The following is a 23,113-nucleotide window of genomic DNA, read 5'->3' as shown; positions in this document are numbered from 1 at the left end:
TTCAGTTTAAGTAGTTTCCCCCCTCTTAGCTGTCTCCACCTGTGTACATATAGACAACACTTACATATATGGTTTCTTTAGCAGCACTACCCAAGACAAGCTCTTCAAGCTTTCTATAGTGAGATATCCATTTCCCCATTCATCCTAGGAGCCTGTCTCTGCACATTTCAATTTCTTCACTTTTCTCCTCAAAACAGATCACTATGTCTGAAGCATACTAAACGATGTCTCACCAGTTGGTTGTATAACACCACCAGTAATTTCCTCTGTCTACTGGAAACATCTTCTGTGATTGCGTCCCAAGAGCACATATACCTTCTTCATAACTGCACCACGCTGTTTGCTCAGTTCCTTCGTATCCTTCTGCGCTTTGATCCTTTCAACTATTCTGCCTCCAAGCTTGTAACTGACATTTTGGCTGTAATGCCCTAAAGCACAAGGCTCCAAGTTTCATCCCACTCCTATTACTCCATCTCTCCCTGGGAAAGGAGGGTAGGTGGAAAGAAGTATTCTGCACCACAAAGATGTTTCAGATCTCCCCCATGTCTGGGCCCATGGCCTATGAAATCCCCCCAAAACTTCTCTGTAACACTTCTTTCTCTCTACATTAAGAGCATTTTTCAAACTTTATGTCATCAACAAATTCTAGCGGCAAGATCCCTTTATGTGGACCTTTGTCATTAAATGAATCAGGAAATGTAAGACCAATCTGACAATTGAACCATAACGATTCCAATAACGAGCTCTCTCTGAGCTGGTTTCCCCCTCCTCTCAGCTAGGCCCTTTATGTTAGGTCCTTACACACGCTCACAAGTTCTCTATTAAATCCTAATTTCTCCTATTTAACCAACAGTTTGCAATATGGCACCACATCAGTTACTACGTACATATTCAGATAAAACTATAAAAGTCTATGTAGAAAATAAGTTATTTTCATCAAAAGTCAGCTTGCCACACTCCGGCTTTCAGAGGCATGGTGTACTGCACTCCATTCCACTTTCTCTATACCTCATTATCTTTAATTATCCTTTAAGCATTAATGCATCTCATTACAACACCAACATACTGCCAAAAATTTAGGAGGTTTAGACTGCGTCACAAACTATTATTGTACTTGGGAATGGGCCGCCTGTTTAAAAAACAAACAAACCAACCAACCCCAAATATTTGGCAGCAGTGGCTGCTGCAGGCACTCGTGGTGAGAAGCTTCTTCACCAGCAGCCCTCCTGCCTCTCGCCCGCATCCCCCTGCATCCATTCCCTCTAACTAGCTCCTGAGACACCCCCCTTAGCTTGCTCCCTCCGGCCAAGCAGTCCCCCAACTCTGATTTTATGCAGAAAGGAATCTAAGGATTTCTTTTCCTTCATCTGTGTGTAGTTTATCTGTGGTGGGGATTACCTGTTCTGAAGATCATAACACTTTCCTAGGCAGGAGACATAACAGCAAACCATCAGCTCCCTAGAACTGTCTGATTTGTACCCTACAAGGAGATTATTAAAAAAACCCCAGAAGATTAGTCCTGCTCAGCACTTAAAATATGATTGGGGCACAGCATTAATATAGAACTAAAGTTATTTTTCAGCTAGCATAACATTAAGGAGACACATTTCTTTTTATTCTTACTACTGAGTTTTGAGATTACCAGGCACACTAAAGTGAATACGGAAAGGAGAAGAATATCACAGAGCAGTAATCAAAACTAACTTGGCTTCCTGGAAAATTTGATTAAGTCATACTTCTGCAGTTAATATACAATGTAAAATCAATATAAGCAACAGGGGAGGGGGGGAAGTGAAAAATGTTAGTTCCTTCTTTCCCCCCCACTGCCCCAAGATGGATAACTTAGGGCTCAAGTTTTTTGTTGCTGAAAAGCATTTCTTATAGTCTTACTATGAAATATAAACATCAAGATAAACTAGTAATTTTACAGGATATACTATAAAGTATATGTAAAATGCAGGAGGAATATTTGCATTTAAAAAAAAAAATTATCACCCAATATCAGCAGAAGCCCAAAATAAATTCTTAAATCAGTCAAGCAGATGTTGCATCAAGTGCAAGGAAACAGCTGCTCTAATGAAAGGTTAAAGTATTTTCTTATTTATAGTACAGCACGCCACTGACACATTTAGTTTGCATGTTTGTCTATATATATGCACATATATATAAGTCTTTATATTTGTATTTCTTAATTTTGGCTTGAAGGAATCTTAATCTTGAGTTGCACATCACACTACCTCAAAGGGTTTGAAGCAAAGAATCCCAAAACTTGCCTTTAATTTTAGAGTCTAATCTCATTTCCCTCAAGAGCATTGGGAAATTTAATGGCTTGCAACTGCTGTACTACTTACTCTGCAAGCCTGAGAACCCCACTTCAAACAAACTGCAGGGGATCTGAAACAAACCTTTCTGGCAAAATACCACTAATGGAAGTTCATATCTAAAAGGGAAAAAAAAAAAAAAAAAAAGAGCATATGCATATACACATTTACTCAAAGGAAAGCACAGGAAAAAAATCTTGGTTAGATAGAGAAGTTTTGACAAAAAAGCAGCAAATTTTAATTTTTCAAGTTATGAAAGAATTCTTAGTGGTCTTAGCTACCCTGTATCCTATTTCCTACATTAAAAGTTAGCAAGGAAGTTGTATCTGTATCCCTTGTATGCTTAAAGCCCCTCCACCTATTCTTGTCAAAAGAGTCTTGGTCCCAAGACACTTTCACGATTCTCATGGCCCTGAGAAGTTTGCTCTTCCACAGGGGACGTAACAAGGACTGCCCTGATTTTTTTATTTTATTTTTTTTCAGGCTACCAAAGGGAATTCCAGCCTTTTGCTACAGCAAACTGATAAGGCTCATATCCTCACACTTCTGCATTACAGCACCAGCTGCAACATTACTGATGAAGGCAGTTAAGAAGAGCCACAGTATCAGAAGTAGGATTAAATACAATTCATGGACTACATCCCCTCCGCACAGTTACATAATAGCACATTCTGTTTGTGATCTCAAGCATGCAAACCTCGCCCTCTCTCCCCCCCACACCACAGCCAGCACCGATGTCATAATTACAGCTCCAGTAACTACTAGATTATATACTGTAAAGCAAAAAAACCCCATAAATTGAAAAAAATATACGTATATGCAAAGATTGTAACAACTGTGACCGCAGCTTCTGGAACAGAAATTTGGGTCCCATATATGCAGATGTAGAATAAGTTGTGTTTTGTTACAGGCATCTGCAACAGAATTTGTTCATTCTTTAAGTACAAAATGTCCTAGTGCCACAGTGCTTCTAATTTCACAGCTGAAGTTAAATAAATGGGAAGTCACTTAAACATCAAGAAATGAGACATTTCCAACCTACACGAAGTTTCTTGATTTTTAAGTGACTTCCCATCTATTCAGTTAAACAAGTTATTTTGTTATCAACTTTATGCTCCAGTAGTAGCTTAAGATTCCTCCCATCTGAGAATTAAAATGCAGAGGAGGAAAAGTGTCATATCACCACATGCTCTACAACCCCAAGTTTAAACTAACTGCTTTTCTGCAGCTGTTTAAGATTAAAATATATACACATATATTCTTAATAGATGTGAAATTGAATTAAAAACTATCCACCAGAAGGGAAAGCGATGAGTAAGAGCATTCAGAAATACAGACTGAAGTTTCACTTCCCCAAATCCAATACATTTACTTCCTAGTTCAAGTTCACAATTGTAAGAAATAAGTTTGTTCTCCAAAGATGCATCAAAGTTTCCTAACGACTCTAAGCTAAAGAGAAACCTCACTGCACCAAGCAGTACACTTTACTGACTGAATTCCACCAGGCTCACATAAGAGGTTGAACCAAGCCTAAATAACAGTCTAAGTGAAACAGCAGCATTATGCAGGCCAAGTCAGGAGGGACCTGCAGGTTCTAGACTCCAGTTCGCTCCTAAGGCAGATATATCATCTAATATAGTCCCTTCCGGAAATGTATCCACCTTAATATAATGAAGAACTTCAGTTTTTACACTCCCTGGAAGGCTGCTCTAGAACCTGACTATCCCACCGAGTAGAGCTTTCTTCCAATTCCCAGCATAAATTTACTCTTGGACGTGTTACATGCACTGATGCCAGACCTACTTAGTGCTTTAGTTACAACAGGCTTTTTCCCACCTTGGGGTTTTGATGACTTTCTTCTACATCTGCAGAAAAGGACACACTTTGCTAAAACAAACAAGCAAAGGTTTTCCTCATTGATAGGCTGGCCCTTGGTGTGATCACTGTCTTCAGTGATCACAGATCACAAAGCTCTGAAGCACATCAACAGAGGTTAAGGAAGCAAGGTTTGGTTAGCCTGGAGGCCTGGTGGGCACCTATTAGCAGCCTTCCTATGCCTAAATCAAGAATTGGAACAGGCTGCCCAGAGAGGTGGTGGAGTCACCATCCCTGGAAGTGTTCAAAAAACGGGTAGATGTGGCACTTCGGGACATGGTTTAGTCTAGTCTACCCTTGATTGGCTTAGAGTAGACTTGGTAGTGTAGGTTAATGGTTGGACTGGATGATCTTAAAGGTCTTTTCCAACCTAAACGATTCTATGATTCTAAATTACCAAGACAACGACCTCTTTACTGAGGTCCAAGACAGAAGAACAAGAGACAACAGTCATAAATGGAAACAAGAGGCTTTGAACTGCGATAAGGAAAAAAGTTTTCACCCTGAGGACATCAAAGCAGTGGAAGAGGTCACCCAGAGATGCTTTGGAAGCTCTGCCCTTGGGGGTTTTCAAGACCCAACTGACAAAGCCCTGAGCAACCTGGTCTGAATTCAGTGGTGACCCTGCTTCCAGCAGGACCTTGGGCTAGAAAATTTCTCAAGTTCCTTTCCACAGTGAATGATTCTACAATTCACTTTAATCTGTATCTGCTATCACATCTGCTATCATATCTGCTATCACACTTCTAGACACCTATTTTCACCACATACTTTATAGGGAATACAGGTAACTTAACTGCAATTCCTCAACTGAACACCTAAAATTTACATTTGGCAACACTCAGAACCCCTGCATTTAGCTTTAGATGCACAAAGGGGCTTTGCTCTACCCTTATAATACCTTGCACCTATAATAAATTAACTTCATATCAGGAAAAAAATGGACATGGAACATGCGAAGTAACATAAATTGTCAACGTGACTGAACAAAGCTCTGAAGTTTCATTGCCAGCTGGCTGACAGACCTGCACCACTCATTCAAAGCCACACCTCTTGTGGAAGTAAGGTGATCCCAACATGACCCCATGAAAGCATGACAGCACCCCACATCACTATTCAAGACTAGGGTGAACTTCATAACCAGTTCCAATGACATACTCATCTTTGGATTACTACAAGAGAAACAAATACGTTCTTATATGCAACTGCTCTCAAACAAGGAATGGCTAAGGCAACTTTGCACTGGTAAAAACTAAGTTAGCAAATTTCAGAGGAGTCTGAAGCGAAGGCAAAAAGAAAACCAAAATGAAGCATAATCAAATTGTATTTAGAGGAGGAAAAAGCAAAATGCTATAAGCATTTAACTCAGTAGCTATCATAGAGCTAGCTGTTTCTATGGAAACCATGACATTCTTGAACTTAAAATCATACTGCTGGGTCACACTTCATCCATTCCCTCACTTCAGTTCAAATAACACAGGAACAATAGCAATATATTCTTCAATATCCTCCTATGAGTTCCAGGGGTATCTTTTAAGAACAAATATCTAGGAAACATTCTTCTTCAAAATACATTAATACAGATGCTATCATAAATAATCAGTAGAATACAATGGATTTCAGTGGAGTTTGCATACTGTTTCCTTTACTATCCTGACTATTAGCATTCCTGGGACAAGGCTGGTTTTGCTTTTTTTTTTTTTTTTTTTTGGAGAGGGGTGAGGTCAACACAAAGCATCAGCTGGAGATAGCTAAGAATTTTCACTGAAAATCAGTTTTAATAAGAAAGTAAAATCAGAAGAAACTGGAAAAATAACTTTTTCTTGAAACATACTGATTCTATCAGTAAAAGATTGTTCAGTAATTTGATGAAATAAGTGTCACAGATGCCCACCCAGGAATAATTTCTCTCCCAGCAGTACAAGATAACAGAGGCACTCCATTACCTGAAATAATGCAAGTACTCAAGTATCTTGTCTTCTCAGCAAAAATGGCATTTTGTCTACTGTACCCCAGGTGCATGCTTTAATTATAGGGTACAGAATTAACCTGTCTCCTGCTGGCCCCCATGCGAATCCACTTGACAGGAAAGATTCAGAGAAAGACCTACTCCAATTACTCATTAGCCAGAGACAGGGCAGTTTCACCCTGCACATGCAAAATAAATTTTTCTTATGTTATGACAGAATTGCCTAAGTCCATCATAATCATAATGTGTAAATTACAACATACAGAAAACCATGTTTTGGAATTAAGCTTTAATACAAGTAGGTAGCAAAAACAGCAGAAGGAGTTAACCATGTGGCATTCAAGTTTTCTATTTTCAAAGTTCATCCTTTCAACCCAGTGCTGGAGTAAGTATATTTTCACTTTGAAATATACTGACTGAAACACGAAACAGAGAACCCAATATACTCAGATTAACATGAAATTTTGGTAGAGAACATTGTAGCAATCAGTGTATACTGATGCTGAACCAGTCATTTCAAAACATGAGAGTGGAAATAGTAATAAAACTGCAACAAATGACAATGCATACATGAGAAGCTCATGCTGGCGGATGGTCAGCTCTGGTGAGCATGGTCACAGCAAGGCCGTTCGATAACTGCAGTGTTTTAGAGCTTCTGCTCTCAGAAGGGACTCCCAGTGAAACTGGAACCAGCCCATCCTGGAGCAACATATCCTGGGGGTCCCTGGCCCATAGCACAAGGAGTTAGTGGTCAAGCAGCAACAAACATAGGTTTTTGTATGACTTCTTCAGAGCATACATACAATAATAGCAGAGAAGAGCATTCCAGGTTTTCTTTCTGAAGTGGGAAAGAGTGTGAGTAGGGGAGAGAAGAAGGTGTCTGTTTCTGTATTTTCAATCTCTATCTCCCTAAAAATACCTTCTAATGACATGCATCCCAACATTTGACTCCAGAATTTAGAAGTGAAATCAGCACGTACCATCTGTGTTACCACCCTGCCATCTCTTCTCAAGAGCTGCCCCTGGGTAAGCCCATGTTTTCACCCTCTCATATCAGTTGATATTTAAAGCTTAGAAGTTCACTACACAAATACGAATAATGATAATGCTAGGCACTTAAATTTGGATTTAATTCTAATATAACTCAACATTTGTTCTAATGAATTCTATAGAGAATTTAACATAATATTTTAAAATATTATTTAGGACAGTTCAATGTCATCTTTCAAGAGAGAGATGCAAGGCCGTCAAGTTTGTGAATGCTTATTTTGTGAAATGCCTAACATCTCAGATCTGAAAATGAATACTACTGCTGCTGCTAACAAGGGAGAAAATACAATTCCAAGGAACTGGTTCCACACATAGCTACTTTTTCCAAGTTCAAGGAGCAGATGAATACCCTCCACCCCTTCTTAATCCCAAATCAATTATTTTCTTCCTACCTTTAACCAATTTTGTGGGGCTCAATTTGATTTAACCCACATTCCTAGAAGTTTCAGATGCAGCTCTTCCCTGGTTACAAAGAATAAAGTAAAACTAATGACAGACAGAGAAGAGTATATTGAATGCTCTGTTTGTGCACTATGAGAAAACAGAGGAAGAAAACTGAGTTTCCAGCTGCATAATGGAAATTTTGAAAAATGCGTACAATATACCTAGACTGGGAGGTATTACAATTTTGTAATCAGAACAGGTCAGTGAGACCATAGACAAAGCTGAAAGTAATCTTTCAGTTACAGCCTGGATGAAAACAAACATCAGCTTCAATTTGACCAGAAATGAAGTTCAGTGAGAAAAAAAATGTGAACACAAAGAAAATATTAAAAATACAGAAAATGGACATTTCAAGGGAGCTGCTATTAACTGGACACAATCAAAACAGTGATAATTGCAACCAACACATGATCATGGATATCATCGAGTTTCACATGCTAATTTTCAGGAGAGACAAGTGGGGTTTTTTTGGGTTTGGCTTTTTGTTTTGGGTTTTTTTTTTTTTATTTTTAATGGAGTTTTAAAAAGTGATTTCTCATTTTAAGTTACTTAGAACATAGTAAACATGTATTGGGCTCTCTCCATTCCTGAGTTAATCTTTATTGCACAAGTCCAATTGCTCTTCCCCCTGCTCCTGCTTTCTACTATGCGAGACAGGAACAGCAATTAAGGATCACTTCAAAGTTAGTGTATATATTCATTTTTCAGTTCGCACCAAAAAGACACAACCAACTAGCCAATTTAGAAAATTCCTTGGAAAATCTTTAAATAAGGCAAAAAAATGCATTTCTTTAAAAAAGGAAACAAAAAAACTCCACCACCCCACTTTCTTGGAAACCAAAGGTCCACCCCTTAGTTCCTTATGAGAGCATAAAGATTCATGAAATGATACTTTTCCTCAGAAACAAGTTAATCTCCAACGCAAAGCCTATTTTTAAAATGGCCTACTCCTCAGGCCCCAAAAAAGGGACAGTGACAACCGAGTACAAAAATAGCCTGATTTGGAGCAGAAGAAAAATAATGGAAGAGCAAGGAAACAACCTCCTGAATCCAATTTTGTCTTCTATTCTGTTTTCTCTTGCAATAATTGTTGCATTATATGGTTTTAATGCAGTTTACTGTGCAGTAAAAAAACTCACTGCAACTAAGTAGAGGATTATAGCTAATATAAATACTATTTGCCATTTAAACTAGACACAACTTGAAAAATTCTAGGGAAAAAAAAAGTCACTCCCTAAAGACAAGTAAAGAATGATGTGGTCTCCTGAAAGTCCCCTCATATCAGCTTTAAGCTATTAATAAAGAACATTGTATGAATAAAAAAAAAAAGCTTCCCTAAGATTTTTCAGGACCTACATCCCAATGGAAATTCCAACAATAGGAGGTAAGTTTGCAGCTTCTCACTCTACAGTCATTTTGGGACTCTGCTGATAGGTCCTTCACCTTGTATGATTCTGTATCTTGGTCAGCACTAAAGTATTAAGGTGTTCAAGCCTCGAGAGTGTCAAAAACAAAATGGAAAATGTCTTAAATATATTTTAAAACATGAAAGAAGCAAACAGTTGCACCTTGACTTAAAGATGTATTTCAGTTCACTTGGGTGGAAATACCATAAAATTAAATTTTTATTATTAGCTACTGATTCCTAGCTTCTTTGGGCTTACCGTGTATCATAGCAGTCAGCCAAAACTTTGCCATTCCAAAGCACTATCTAAATCACTGAGTTGTGATAATTAAAGGCAAGAGACAGGGCATTATATATGTTTGTCTCTGATGCAAAAGATAGCTCAAATTTTAATCAAAATGGATGTTTCAATGACCATAGAACTCGTTTACTCTAGCAAAAGCAAGCAACTCTGATATGAATGAGAACACAACCTTTTCTAATTGTTTTCCTCCTAAAATAGCCCAGAGAAAACACTGAATTATGTGATAAGAGATCAAGGATTGTGATGCTGATGCCAATTTATTCAGAATACAACTCTTCAAGAGCAAACAGCTTGACCTTGACCTATGCCTGTACTTCTCAGAACAGAATAATGAACTCTTTACCTTCCATTTTTTCCTCCCTCAATGAATAACCCTTAATGTTCAACAAAAATGTAAGACATGTTCATAGAAAGCTTACATGGTTTTGTTCTATTTAAACATTATGGCACTATTTCAACCCCAAGCTAAGCCTGCTGAAGTCAACTGACTGAAGTTAATGGAGTGATATCACAAATAAGATCTGATACAGTTATTTATTGTGCTCTGCATTCACCGTTGAATACTAAAAGGCACAGCTTACCCACTTGTGTTCTCCCAACCAGCTGGCAGTCTAAGAGTAATTCTTATCCTATTTCCACCATGAAGAGCACTAGCGTGTCCAGACTGTCTACTAATGACTAAAACAGTTAAAGCTGCCCTTCCATTTTGGCCGCCTCCTTCTCCAGTATTGTTAAGCTTTCTACAGAGTCAGGAACCTACAATTTACCAATTGTTAGCTTACTGCTCAATTTCCTTGGATGATCTAGCTCCTGATGCAGTATCCCTGTATGTCTACCACACGGTTTTATGAAGTACTTGCCACCACAGTAGTCAAGTGCTTCCAAAGTAGACTACACCTGCCTGGCAAGGTACTTTAAGCTTTTTCATCCACAGAAAGAGTTTTCCTCAAAGAAAATTAGATTTTAGTGAGGAGGAAAAAAAAAAAAAGATTTAAAAAGAAAAGTTTTTAGAGAGCACATATTCAGTACTTTTTTCCTTTCTTCATTTGTCTTGTATGCCCAGAATCTACACAAAAAGCATCAAATTACATGAAAATGCTTCATTCCAACCCTCCAGAAAAATTTATCTACATACAAAAAGCACAAATTTAAGACCCAATTGATATTCAGGCATCTTCTAAGCATAAATATCATCTTGGTCTAGGATGTCACTAAACCCTTAGCAGGAGGGGAGCATAGTGACACCTTCTTGAAGACATTTCAGTCTTTTAATCGGTAGCGATTATAAGCAACACCAGTCATGGCTCTCAGTTCTTACTGCATCAACAACTACATTATAACAAGCCATCTGCTCTGTGTCAAAGTAGTGAGTAAGGTTGGCTTCTGTGAATCTGGGGCAACATGTGTTCTAGCTTGCATCTTAATTATGGTTTACAAAACACTATGTATGGACAACTACAGAGGTATGTTATTGAAAGTTCCCCAAAGTATCTATGATTCTTACCTTCAAACCAAAAAAGAGTTAGTACTACTTCCTTGAACTAATTTGTTTGAATCTACATACATAGGCAACAGGAGAATAAACAATTTAACAGGCTTTTCTCCTCACACATTGTGACTTTTGCTAGAATAAAATAATTTTAGACTTAAATCATATTCCAGATCCTAAACTTCCCTGTCCTCATGTTTTTAGCACACATGGTCAATACAACTAGCACATACTACTCGACACCTCAGCACATCCGAGTTCTGAGACATGGAGATGACCTGTCTCTTCCCCTTTTCTTTCTCATGTACTCAGATTATTGGCTTTTTAGGATAGCTGCTTGTTTTGTTTCATATATAATACTTCCAGGCTATCGCTCATCTACAGAACAGATGTTTTAAAACTCAGACTGTTTTATTAATAGTTCCACAAATTCCATAATGGGTTTTAAAGACCCTCTCGCCCCCTTTCTTCATTAAGGCAAAAGGCATGACAGTTTAGAGAGATAGCATCAATGACTGACCACATTATGAAAAATCTCACTGGTACCACTGGGTATGACTAACTATAGTTAATGGAGAATTATTTCCCAGACAATTACTAAAGTTTTGTAATTATCTCACTAGAAGCATTACTTTGATATTACAAGAAACAGCAAACACTCTCTCCCAAAACCAAACAAGCCAGAAAGTCTTCTTTCTTATTGGGACTCAACATGTACAGCTCAGAGTTGTGGATAGATGTCCATGTCAGCTATGATGACCAACCTTTTACAAAAAATAATTATTAAAAAAAAAAGACAAAACATCTTTTCATTACAGGAAAGAAAGATTCCATGTCCTTGTGTTTGCTGTCATGACCTGATAAAAGTTAAAGTAACCATGCTTTTGGAGAGAAGAGTATAAGAATAGAATTTAGTAAGCTCTCTGTCAGGAGACACAACATCCATTAGTATGAATCTTTTGAGGGGAAATATTTAAGTATGTATGTGTGTATCAACTGGATAACAATTCTGTGCATACAACCTGATGTTAACAGTGATACAGTTCAAAAGTTTCTAGTTATCAGCCAACTGATTTTCTAGCTAATTACTAAGTCACAATTACAGCACAGTAGCAGAATTGTAGATATAACTATTTCTTACAAAAGGTCTAGCATATACTCACAAGACAGTACAGAAAATACAGCTGCTCTATAGGAAGAAAATGAAAGTCCACATAGTCAGAACTATTTAATTCTTCTCAAGAGTTTGGGAGACAAATCATTATACAAAGCTGAAAGGAGGATCTGGCATTTAGAAAGAAAAGTGCATTTGTCATACAAAACAGCTATCAAGAAAACTATTGTCTTAAGCTACCCATGGCTTAGGCGACTATTCAGCTGAGAGTCAATCAGCATCAACCTGTGACTAGTGATACTGTCACTCAGTGGTGCCAGACAACTATGGCATCATCTGCTTTTCATATTAACATTCTCATTCAGAAATTAGTTTTCAAAGAATGTAATGAATTCTCATGTGCATATAACTATTTCATTGATTACTTCAACAGGCAAGACTGTTTACTTTTAATAAACAGCCTATCAAATTATACAAAATAATTTGGTATGAACACTGTGTAGTTTTTACACTACAAATCAAGGATCTGAGTAGCTGGGTAAGCGTACACTGCCAGATACTGCCTAGGATCTAAACATCACCATGTTAGAGGGAAGTTCAATCTTGTCATCTTAGAAATACATTTGTTAATGTGTCAGCTAATTGACAGTTGAGTATCACCTGGGACAATTCAGTTCTGATTTAGTCTAAATACATGACAAGTGTAAGTGGTGCTCAAAAACGTTTTTTTTTTTTTAAATTTAGGACTTTATTAAAAAATTTGAAACCACTACAAAGAAACTAAACAAGGAAGCCCAGAGAAGAATGACAAAGGAAACTGGTAGAAGTGGAACAAGATGACAGGCTACAAAAACTTGTAAAACCTGGAAACTGACTCCCTGGAAAAAGCCAACCAAACAAAAAAAACCCAAAGCAAAACAACAACATGGAAAAAAAAAAACCCAACCCAACCCCACACCAAACCAAAAAAAACACACAACAACAAACCCAACTCAGCTCCAGACTGCAAAGAATACAGAAATAACATCAGCAAGGGAAACAGAACAGCAGCAAAAGGAAAAAAAAAAAATCAAGTACAACGGTGATGAACATGGAATGAGACTGATGGTGGTCAGCTACTATCTCTGTAAAGCTAGATGAAGCCTATGTGAAGTCAAGGTGGGTGTTGGTCTCTTCTCCCACGTAACTAGCGATAGGACAAGAGGAAATGGCCTCAAGCTGCATCAGGGGAGGTTTAGATTGGATATTAGGAAAAATTTCTTCACTGAAAAAATGGTCAAGCATTGGAACAGGCTGCCCAGAGAGGTGGTGCAGTCACCATCCCTGGAGGTGTTCAAAAAATGTGTAGATGTGGCACTTTGGGACATGGTTTAGTAGACATGGTGGTGTTGGGCTGATGGCTGGACTAGATGATCTTAGAGGTCGTTCCCAACCTTAATGATTCTATCCTATTCTATGAGGCTCTAACGCATGAAAAGTAAGCAGCCACAAATTTCATGGCCAAGCAGTTAAAAATAAGTAAAACCAAGTTACTAATTGTCTGAGCCTCTCAAGTTGCAAACCTTCACAAAAATATCAGTTAAATATACCTAACACGTTACGCCCCAAACAAGAGCTTGCCCAAAGTACCTCTGAGCCAAAGGTTTTGATACTTTTAATCAAATATCAAAGATTATACTCTATGCTGGCAAAAACCAGTTTCGTATTTTTAAAACTGCAGCACAGAGAACAGTTACAGACAGTAAGGAAAACTTCTCTCTTCAAAACCCATGGTACTTTGGACCTTTCCAATACATGCCTCAAAGGTAGGATTAAAAAGTTTAATTAGCTTTTCATGCAAGTACTGAACCAGCTGATCATATCCACCTTCCTCCCCAAGTGCGTCAGTAAAATCATTGGGGTACTATTTGCTCTCTGAAGAAGAGACCATTATTGTGATTACCTGCTCACAGTCAAATCTCAAAAGCCGTGGTGTCGTGTTCTTAAAACAATGTAGGAAAGATTGCATGTATGCTCATATGTTAAGCACCCTCACAGTCTTGCACCCATCCAAACTCTGGAACAGAGAACACATCCATTCTCCATAATCCATTTTCCTTTCTTTAGATGTGAAGAGAATGGACTTCATCCATAATAAACTAAAATCCTTATATTAAGAAATGTAGTATTAGTTACATTACGAACACTTATATACACACTATATTGGGATATATAACAGATTAACATAATAGAACAATCTTCAACACACTAAATATCAAAACAAGAATAAACCTCCATAAAGGTGTTTTATAAAAATCAGTGTGAGAGAAAGGCAAATGATCTGAAACTTCAAAACAGAGATCAAACACAAGTGCATGTAAGAAAATAGATTAAGTAGTGAAAAAGTGACTAGCATTGTTAAAAAAACATTGGTGTTTTAAGTATTATCTGGAATACATATATTGAGTCAATCTGGTTGCATTATAATGAAAAATAACTCGCATTCAATGCCGCTATGAAAAATTAAGATACATTACCTGTAGAATTCAGTTTTATTAACAGTGAGAGTCTACATACAATATTAATAATTCGTGCTTTCACAAAGATAAAAGAAAATGAGACAGTATTTCAATCTTACATTCTAGAATGCTTGTCAGCTCACAAGTTTAAACTTCTGAGATACTTCCTTTGCATCTCAAATATTATTAGCATTTTGCAAATGACACCTCCACCTTTCCCCATTAAAGCCTCTGCTAAATAAATTAAAAAGTCCATATACCAGCAAACACTTTATAATTATTGATTACTGTATTAATTCTCAGTATAAAAACTACCTGTGGAGAATACCAACTTGCAGATGGATCTCTGCACCGTGTAGTTCAATGCACGGCAAAACCGCCCTGTGTAATCAGTTATTACATTACAGCATAAGAATCTCAAAGTCAAATCAATTAAGTTTACCCCAATTTGAGAAGTTTCCAAAATTTTCAATTTTGCTACGTCTAACTTTTAATGCAGAATTTAAAATTAAAGTAGAACAAGATATAGAGAGTACTCTGTCATTTTGCAACATAGGGGTGAAGTTATAAAGCAACAAAATTCAGGGGGTTGGAGACAAAAAGCTGTTTAGAACTTTTCTTGCCTCTTATGATTAAAGCGAAGGAATAAAAAATACCATCAAAGATCAATCCAAGCATCTAACATAGCTGGAGTCTTATTTTGACACAATCTTATTCTAGTTATCTCAGAGAAAGGAGTAAAATCTTTATGGGGAGTCTCAGTTCTACAGTGTCATAACTGAAGGATGTTTTCCTGCCTTCAGTGACTGGTTTTGGCTCTGTTGGACGTAAATCATGACAATCATTTTCACAGTGATTCTTATTAAATTACATCTTTTGCCTCATTAAAACAAACTAGTAAATTCTACTGAATACTTACCTCACACAACCTCTATGCTCTTTACATCTTACAATTTATCCGCCTCACTGTCCAAAGACAATTTATCTAGATACCAACTCCTACAGCACATCCCCATCCTTTTTCTTACCTCAAACAAAGGACTAAGCATATTTTTCATGTCCAAAAAGGTAGTAATTCAGCATGTGGTCCACTCAAGTTTGGCCTATTTTGAAACATTATATTTAATCCAGAAAAAGTGTCCTTTTACTCTTGCATATACCTGAATTTCACATTTCTCCTTGAGTTTAAGGGCTAATAAAAATTCATAGCTACTCAGAACACATTATTTTCTAAGTTAATGTTTAACAGTAAACATAATTCACAACGTGATATTTCCACGTATAAAGTTGATGTAAAATACAACTGCACTAAGTCTAAGTTGCGCAGGGAGGTTTGAAAGAACATAACTTTGATCTTTCTTTAAATACTGATAATCATTCCCACAAAACACATACATATACACACAGAGAAAACACCTTTCTTCAGAACTCTGCCAATTGCAATGCAAACCCAGATGTTTCTTGCCTACTAATTATTCCTTCTGTGGTTTGGTATTGGTAACAGCACTTGCACAGAGGGACAGTACTTACGGTAAGCTAAATGAGTAGAGCGACATAAATCAAAAGAGTATTTCACCCTACTTCTCTGCTTCACAAGCTATATTCAGAGACACTCCTCAGTTAAAGACTTCCAAACTTTCCAAAGGAAAATACAATGGTAATTAATACTCCCTTCTTATTATACTGTTTGTTTCATCAAGGAAGGAAGTAACTGACATTGCAAACCACAAGAGACCAAGTCATAATGACTCTTAATTTATTTCCCCACCCCCAGTCTACTAAGCTGTCCTCTGAATGGTTGCTGAGTGTCCAACTAACACTGATTCAATAGGAGAAGATTACAAGAGAGGCCTCTGCATCATTTCTATGTGCTTGGGGGGGACGGACCTGTAAGTTTGACTTGCAGCTCCCCAGGCTGCTGCCTCGTAACAACAGGCTAAAGCCAAGGAGATTCTCCTAAAGAGTTGTTACTGCTTTGTATAAAAGCATTAGAAAGGAAACCAAAGAGAAATATTAATGATGACAAGCTGCTAAATGGACCCCCTTCCATCCCCTTCTGTCTCTCCAAAAACATACACATGCTGTCATATGATTTTTCTCCTGCACAGAAACCAGTGCAGATAGAAACACTAGGAAATACATATAGGGGGAAAAAGTATCCCATAAGCAAAGCAGCAAGATTAACAGTTGGAAGCATAAGTTCATGACAACAGGCCAAAGGCCTCAACCTAAGAAAATAACACTGATTGCTTCCCTTTCCATAAAAGCAAGCATTAAGTGATCGTGAACTATAAATAAATAATATCTTTTAACAGATTAGATCTTTTTATGTACAATAAAGGGTTAGTAGAGTTGTTTTGGTTTTTAAACAGTCATAATTATTTTAATTGCTCTTGAAACACTATGATTATATTTTTGATGTATAAAACTGCACGTTGTACATCCACCTCAAACTTGCCGAGGAAAACACTTTTAGAGAAAGGCAGACCCACATTCACCGCATTAGTAATACATACAGTGTTAGAAGGACAGAGATGGTTAACACTGACCAAAGTTTTCTATTGAAGCCTTCTGCCACTGATCACAATATTCAGAGACTTCCCCCTGTGAGGTATCCTGGTTTCAGCTGGGATAGAGTTAATTTTCTTCCTAGTAGCTGGCATAGTGCTGTGTTTTGGATTTAGTAAAAGAATGTTGATAGCAACAACTAAACCATCAGTGTGTTAAGTAGTGCTTACACTGGTCAAGCACTTTCAGCTTCCCATGCTCTGCCAGGTGCACAAGAAGCTGGGAGGGGGCATGGCCAAGACAGCTGACCCCACACTGGCCAAAGGGCTATTCCATACCGTATGGCGTCATGCTCAGTATAGAAACTGGGGGGAGCTGCCCAGGGGATTGCTGCTCAGGAACTGGCTGGGTATCGGTTGGTGGGTGGTGAGCAATTGCGTTGTGCATCACTGATTTTGCATATTACTATTATTTTCCCTTCATTTCCTGTCCTATTAAACTGCCTTTATCTCAACCCACAAATTTTACTTCCCCCCCCACCCCGATTCTCTTCCCCATCCCACAGGGGAGTGGGAGCAGTGAGGGAACAGCTATGTGGTGTTTAGCTGCCTACCAGGTTAAACCACAACAGAGGCTGAGATTTTCTATACAGGTTCTCACTTAAGATAGGGCTTGCTGTCTTTGTCCAAAAGTAGGACCAGAATGAAATTACCACTTCTGAGAGAAGTGAAGGGACAAGGAAAAAGGAGAAGCACTTCCACATATTTTTAAAAAAGCAACTTATTTAATTAAAAGTTCAAAACAATTGTATCAAGACAAACAGAAATAAATTTAAAGGTCCAGTGGTAAGGCTTTGAGTGATGTACCATATGTTCAACGTTAACAGAAGGTAGCTATGTATAGATCATCAAACTCAAGAGAAGAAAATTCATCTATTTACAGTTAACTTGGAAACCATATCAGAACACACCATTTACTGCTTCCTGGAAGAGTTACGTCTTAAAGGGAAGCTTCGCAATGAGTCATCCTTTGTGGATGTCATTTTAGCTGATAGCTTTCTGGTAATTAATTCATTGGCCAACATTTCTGTCTGTAGAAGAGGTTTATTTCCTACTTGAATTCACAATGAATTAGATGCAACTACATAAAGATGTAAATACAACTGAATAAACCAACACCATCCACAGCAATACAGGTCATTATATAACACTGAGGAAATCTTTATGTGAGCATTATGTATCATAATTCAGCTTCCCTCATCAATCATCCTATACAATTAACTTCACTTTTTCTAGGCAGGTAAGTTCTTGCTACTTGAGGAAAAAAAAAACAGCACAAATCACTAGAAAAACACAGATTACATCACCCTTCCTATTTGACTGTGACTTGTCAGGAAGCCAAAAACCAATTTATTTCCAGAAGGTGAACAAGAACTGCAATAAAACACTCTGATGACTCTGTTTAATCCCTAGTGTCCTCTGAACCGCTGTGGTCCTGTGTGCCCTCCCTGCCTCTTACAACACTTCAGCTTCCTATCAATTTTCTTACCTATTTTCCTAACTTTTCCCCCATTCAGTAGCATCTTCTACTTACCAGCACCCAGTCCAAGGTGACTCATTTGTGTTCACACATTTATCTGACATTATACATCGAACCACTTACCCTCAATTTAGTCTCCTACATATATGACAATTAATTTCATCTGCTGGTATCTCAGTCTCAGCACAATCCAAAATATGCTCATATTTTACCTTCAAACTCTTGTCCTACTTGTACCTACCACTATCATCCCATTTTTCTGACTGCTGTGAGTAGCTGCTGACCAGGATTTTCCTCATTCAGCTGCACCTCACAGTTTTCAGATTGCCTTGAATATTATTCCCTCCCCGCCTTATAAACATAGACAGACACTGTCCACCTTTTCCATACTTACCTGCATCACAATATTGCCTAGAATTCAGAGTCTAACACACTTTACTGCGACCAGAATAAAGAAACTGTCCCTTATAACTCCAGGTTGTCAAGGAAATACAAAAACCCTACAGACAAACCACAAAGACAGCACTGCTGACTATTATTATGGTCAGTGGTCTTAGAACATCATCTATATGTTGTCAAAAGTCTTGCAGAAATTCACACAAGAAATGCAGGAGGAAAAACATGGAAAATGTTAATTTTGCAGTAGACATACAATATTCCTTCTGGACCGAATGGGCAGCATGGGATAAAGGTCAAGTTGTACTCACTGGATCATTATAGGCATGTGCAGGAGCAGTTGCCACTGAGAGCCAAACAACCCAGCAGAAAACAGAAGTGTATGATACAAAGATAAGCAATCTATTTTTCATGAACTAGGGAAGAAAGAGATAGTGAACGGATATATTAAGAATGCAAACATTACATTTATATCTTTGCAGATCGTTCTGGAAGCATATAAAAGGGGTCAAAGAACAGAATGCTGCATTTACTGAAAAAAAGAGATGAGATGAGGAGAACCTGGAGAGTTCTAGCTGTAGGGACAAGTATAGAGAACACAAGTTACTTAGAGTTGCTATGAAACAAGAATCTGAAAGATTCAGATAAAGATCTCATTAAGGCCTTTCAATCACACCCATTCAAAAATGGCACCCAGACTATAGGCCCAGGTGATGATCAGGAAGCTGACACTGCCCACATAACCAGAACAGAGGTAAAGTGTATGGCTTTAGGCCCAGTTCTGCTTGAGCTAATAGCATGTGTGATAGGGACAGGCAGATTTTTGCTGGACCAGGAGACAAGCCTGGACTATGTTTGTATGTTTTCATACAAACCTGGCAGCAGACGGTTCTGTCTGTGAGCAAGGAAATGTTTGCTAAAGTCATCGCCGGGAGAAATGGAGCAGAGACAGGTCCACAAACACGACTAAGCAAGTACCAAGAACAGAGCATTGTGAAATCTCTAACGAGAAAGCTTCGAGTAAAAGAAAGTTAGCCATCTAAAGAGGATGCAATAAAGACGCTGCAGAAAAAACACGAGAAAATTATGTTATAGCATCCCTGAAGGACAGGCTACCTCAAATGCATGATCACCCCAAAGCTGTAATTTATTGCCATGCCTGGTCCCAAATCTACAACCAATAGTGAGATACATACATTTATCTCATTTAGATGTTAGTAACAAGTGTGTTATTTAATGAATGTTGGACACAGATAGATGATGTAGTTGAAGATGACATTTCTCTCAAAGATTTATAGGCATTAGAGCAGGCACAGAAGGAAGAACAAGAAGTTTTAAGTTTTCTTTAGTTGTTATTAGCAGAACAAAACCAACGGAAAATGACACCTGATAAAACAAAATTGCAATTCCACCTTCAAGAAAGCAAGACAGTACTTGTGTTAGCACAGCAGAAGACATTCTCTGAAGTATAAATTAAGGTGTTTTAAGGGAGAAAGTCAATATATTCACAGCCTTTCAGGATTTTTAAAAAGCAAGGGATTTAAAAAAAAAAAAAATTAAAGAGGTTCCAGGAGAAGCAACTACATATGGAACACAACTCAAAAAGACAGCATCCCTGTCAAGGTGGGTTTCCAGAAATAAAATATGGCAAACCATCTGGATACAAGAGGGAGGTCTTCCAGATTCAATCTTAATGTAAATCAACTAACTATAACCCTGTCTTTCATTTCTGTATTTGTGTTCTTTATATCATTTATGTTTTCTACTTGAAATATTATACATAGTGTGGTTTTGAATTTTACCTTAACCTAGATTTAATTAAAAATTATTTCCAGGTAATTTATTAACAACAAAGCAGTCATTCAACCTAAGGATTTGGCCAATTTATGAAGCATCTTTACTTCCCACCATATTCTTCTTGCTATCCAATAAAGATAAAATATACACCCTCAGAAGGTGCACAAGGTGGTTTGGTTCACAATGGATCAGGAAAAGAAGCAAGCTCTTTTACTTACTGTTATGACCAGAAGACTTCTCTAGCAAGCAACAAGATAGAGGAAAATAAACCTGAACACTAAAGATGTGCAGCAAGTTTATGAATGAGTCAAAAAAGTTTTACACAGTTGAATGCAAAAGCAAAAAGACATAGTGCCATCAGTTATACTTACAGTATTCCCACCCCCTTAGTTCAAAACCTTCCCTGTTCCCATTTATGACCACCGTCCCTCATTCTCCTGCCTTTTTACTTCAGTAAAGAGCCTGGTTCCATCTTTTAGACAACCTCCTTGTAAGTACTAGGAGGCTGGTGTTAGGTAACCCCAAAGCCAGCTCTTCTCCAGGATGAAGAAGTCCTCTTCCCTCACCCTCTCCTCACAGGAGAGGTGCTCCAGCCCAGCCCAGCTCAGCAACCTCTGCTGAACATGCTGCAGTCGATCAATACATTTCCTCTTCCATCATGGTACAGGAAAGGTTTTTCCTTTATCCAGTATCCAGAGCTGGACACTGTATTCCTGATGCAGTCTACTGAGTGCCAAGTACAGAGGAACAATCACATCCCTCAATTCCGTGGTGCAAGACATTTGTTCTTGCTGAATTTCATTAAATTCCTGCTGGTCCATTCCCTAACCTGCCTAGTTCCTTCTGAATGGCAGCCCTGCCCTCAAGCAGGTCAACTGCACCTGCAGCTTGGTGTTCGCAAACTTAATTGAGTCTGTCTCCTTTTCCAGGTCACTGGTAAGACGAGAGGAAATGGCCTCAAGTTGTGTCGGGGAGGTTTAGATTGGATATTAGGAAAAATTTCTTCACTGAAGGAGTGGTCAAGCATTGGAACAGGCTGCCCAGAGAGGTGGTGCAGTCACCATCCCTGGAGGTGTTCAAAAAATGGGTAGACGTGGCGCTTTGGGACATTGTTTAGTGGGCATGGCAGTGTTGGGTTGATGGTTCGACTGATGATCTTAGAGATCCTTTCCAACCTTAATGATTCCTAGGTTTTACTTTCATTAAAAATAATCCAGCCACCAAGCCAGGAAACATGAAATTAATTATTACTCCACCCTTAGCTGGTTTAGCGGTGGACTTGGTAGTGTTAGGTTAATGGTTGGGCTGGGTGATCTGAAAGGTCTTTTCCAACCTAAACGACTCTATGATTCTATGATAAAGATACTAAACAGTCTAGGTCCTACAACAGACACCTGCGGGTCTGCTTGCAACCAACCTGCAGGTAGGAAACCAACCATTAAGTACTACCTCTTAAGCTTAATGATCCAACCATGAGTTCCCTGTTTAACCAAGCCAGTCTACTGGCTCATCTACTCATTTTACCAGTTATTGGGATGGACTATCCCTGGGCTTAGAGGAACTGGAACTTGTGAAAAAGCCCTGATGAAGAAAGCTCAGAAAAGGGAAGCTTCAGCAGTTTGGCAAGAGGCACAGCACAGTTTCCAGCTGGCACTGTAAGATGCTGTAGTCTACAGTATCTCCACCATTATCTAATTAGAAAAAAAAAAAAAAAAATTCCCTGTTTCTTCTCCTACCATATGGCTGTCTACATTATACCTGAATTAACATAGCTTTTCCCACAACCAGAACAGGGACTTTTAGTCCAGGCAAAAGTCCAGGGAAGAAAGGCATGTCTTATCAGAATGTTTTCAATTGTTGGTATATAAACCTACTTAAAAATTATTCTCATTTTACTCATAATCCTCTCTTGGCACTGAGAATTAAATGTAAATTTAATAAACCAACCCTTGAATCTGTTTAGAAAGACAAACATATTGCAGGAAATAAATATCTGTTCAGAAAGTAATTTGGGATTTGAAGGTATTTTTTGTGCTTTTTTTATTATTTCTTCCTGTAATTACTAAGATTACAAAAAGGTCATTTTTAAAATTCATTAAAACAGCAGGAACTTTTCTCTTCATGGCCTATATTTGAAGGGAGGAAAACACCCCCATGGTGTCATTTTCATTAAAATTAAGATCTTCTGAAGCTTCACTTCCCTAGAATATTACCCAAACCCTTTACTGAATCTACAAAGCTTTATAGGTGGTTTGGGTGTTCTCTTATGTCATAATTTCATTTCCAGTACTGAAACTCTTTCTTTGAGTGACAGGCATAGATACCTTTTTCCTGTAAATCTGCAAGGATCAAACAAAGTCACCAGGTATAAGCAGTCATTCACATTCCCTTGATATGTAAATAC

At 38.0% G+C, this 23,113-nt stretch overlaps 1 protein-coding gene across 1 annotated transcript in view; it reads right to left on the bottom strand.

The window, feature by feature from the left end:
* UBL3 (ubiquitin like 3) overlaps positions 1 to 23,113 on the bottom strand; it is a 93,273-nt gene that overhangs the window by 11,049 nt on the left and 59,111 nt on the right. The window lies entirely within an intron of this gene.

The sequence above is a fragment of the Pelecanus crispus genome, chromosome 1, assembly GCF_030463565.1.
Source record: "Pelecanus crispus isolate bPelCri1 chromosome 1, bPelCri1.pri, whole genome shotgun sequence".
NCBI classification, from domain to species: domain Eukaryota; kingdom Metazoa; phylum Chordata; class Aves; order Pelecaniformes; family Pelecanidae; genus Pelecanus; species Pelecanus crispus.
Note: the sequence above shows the minus strand (reverse complement) of the source record. Positions and strands in the feature narration are given on the sequence as shown.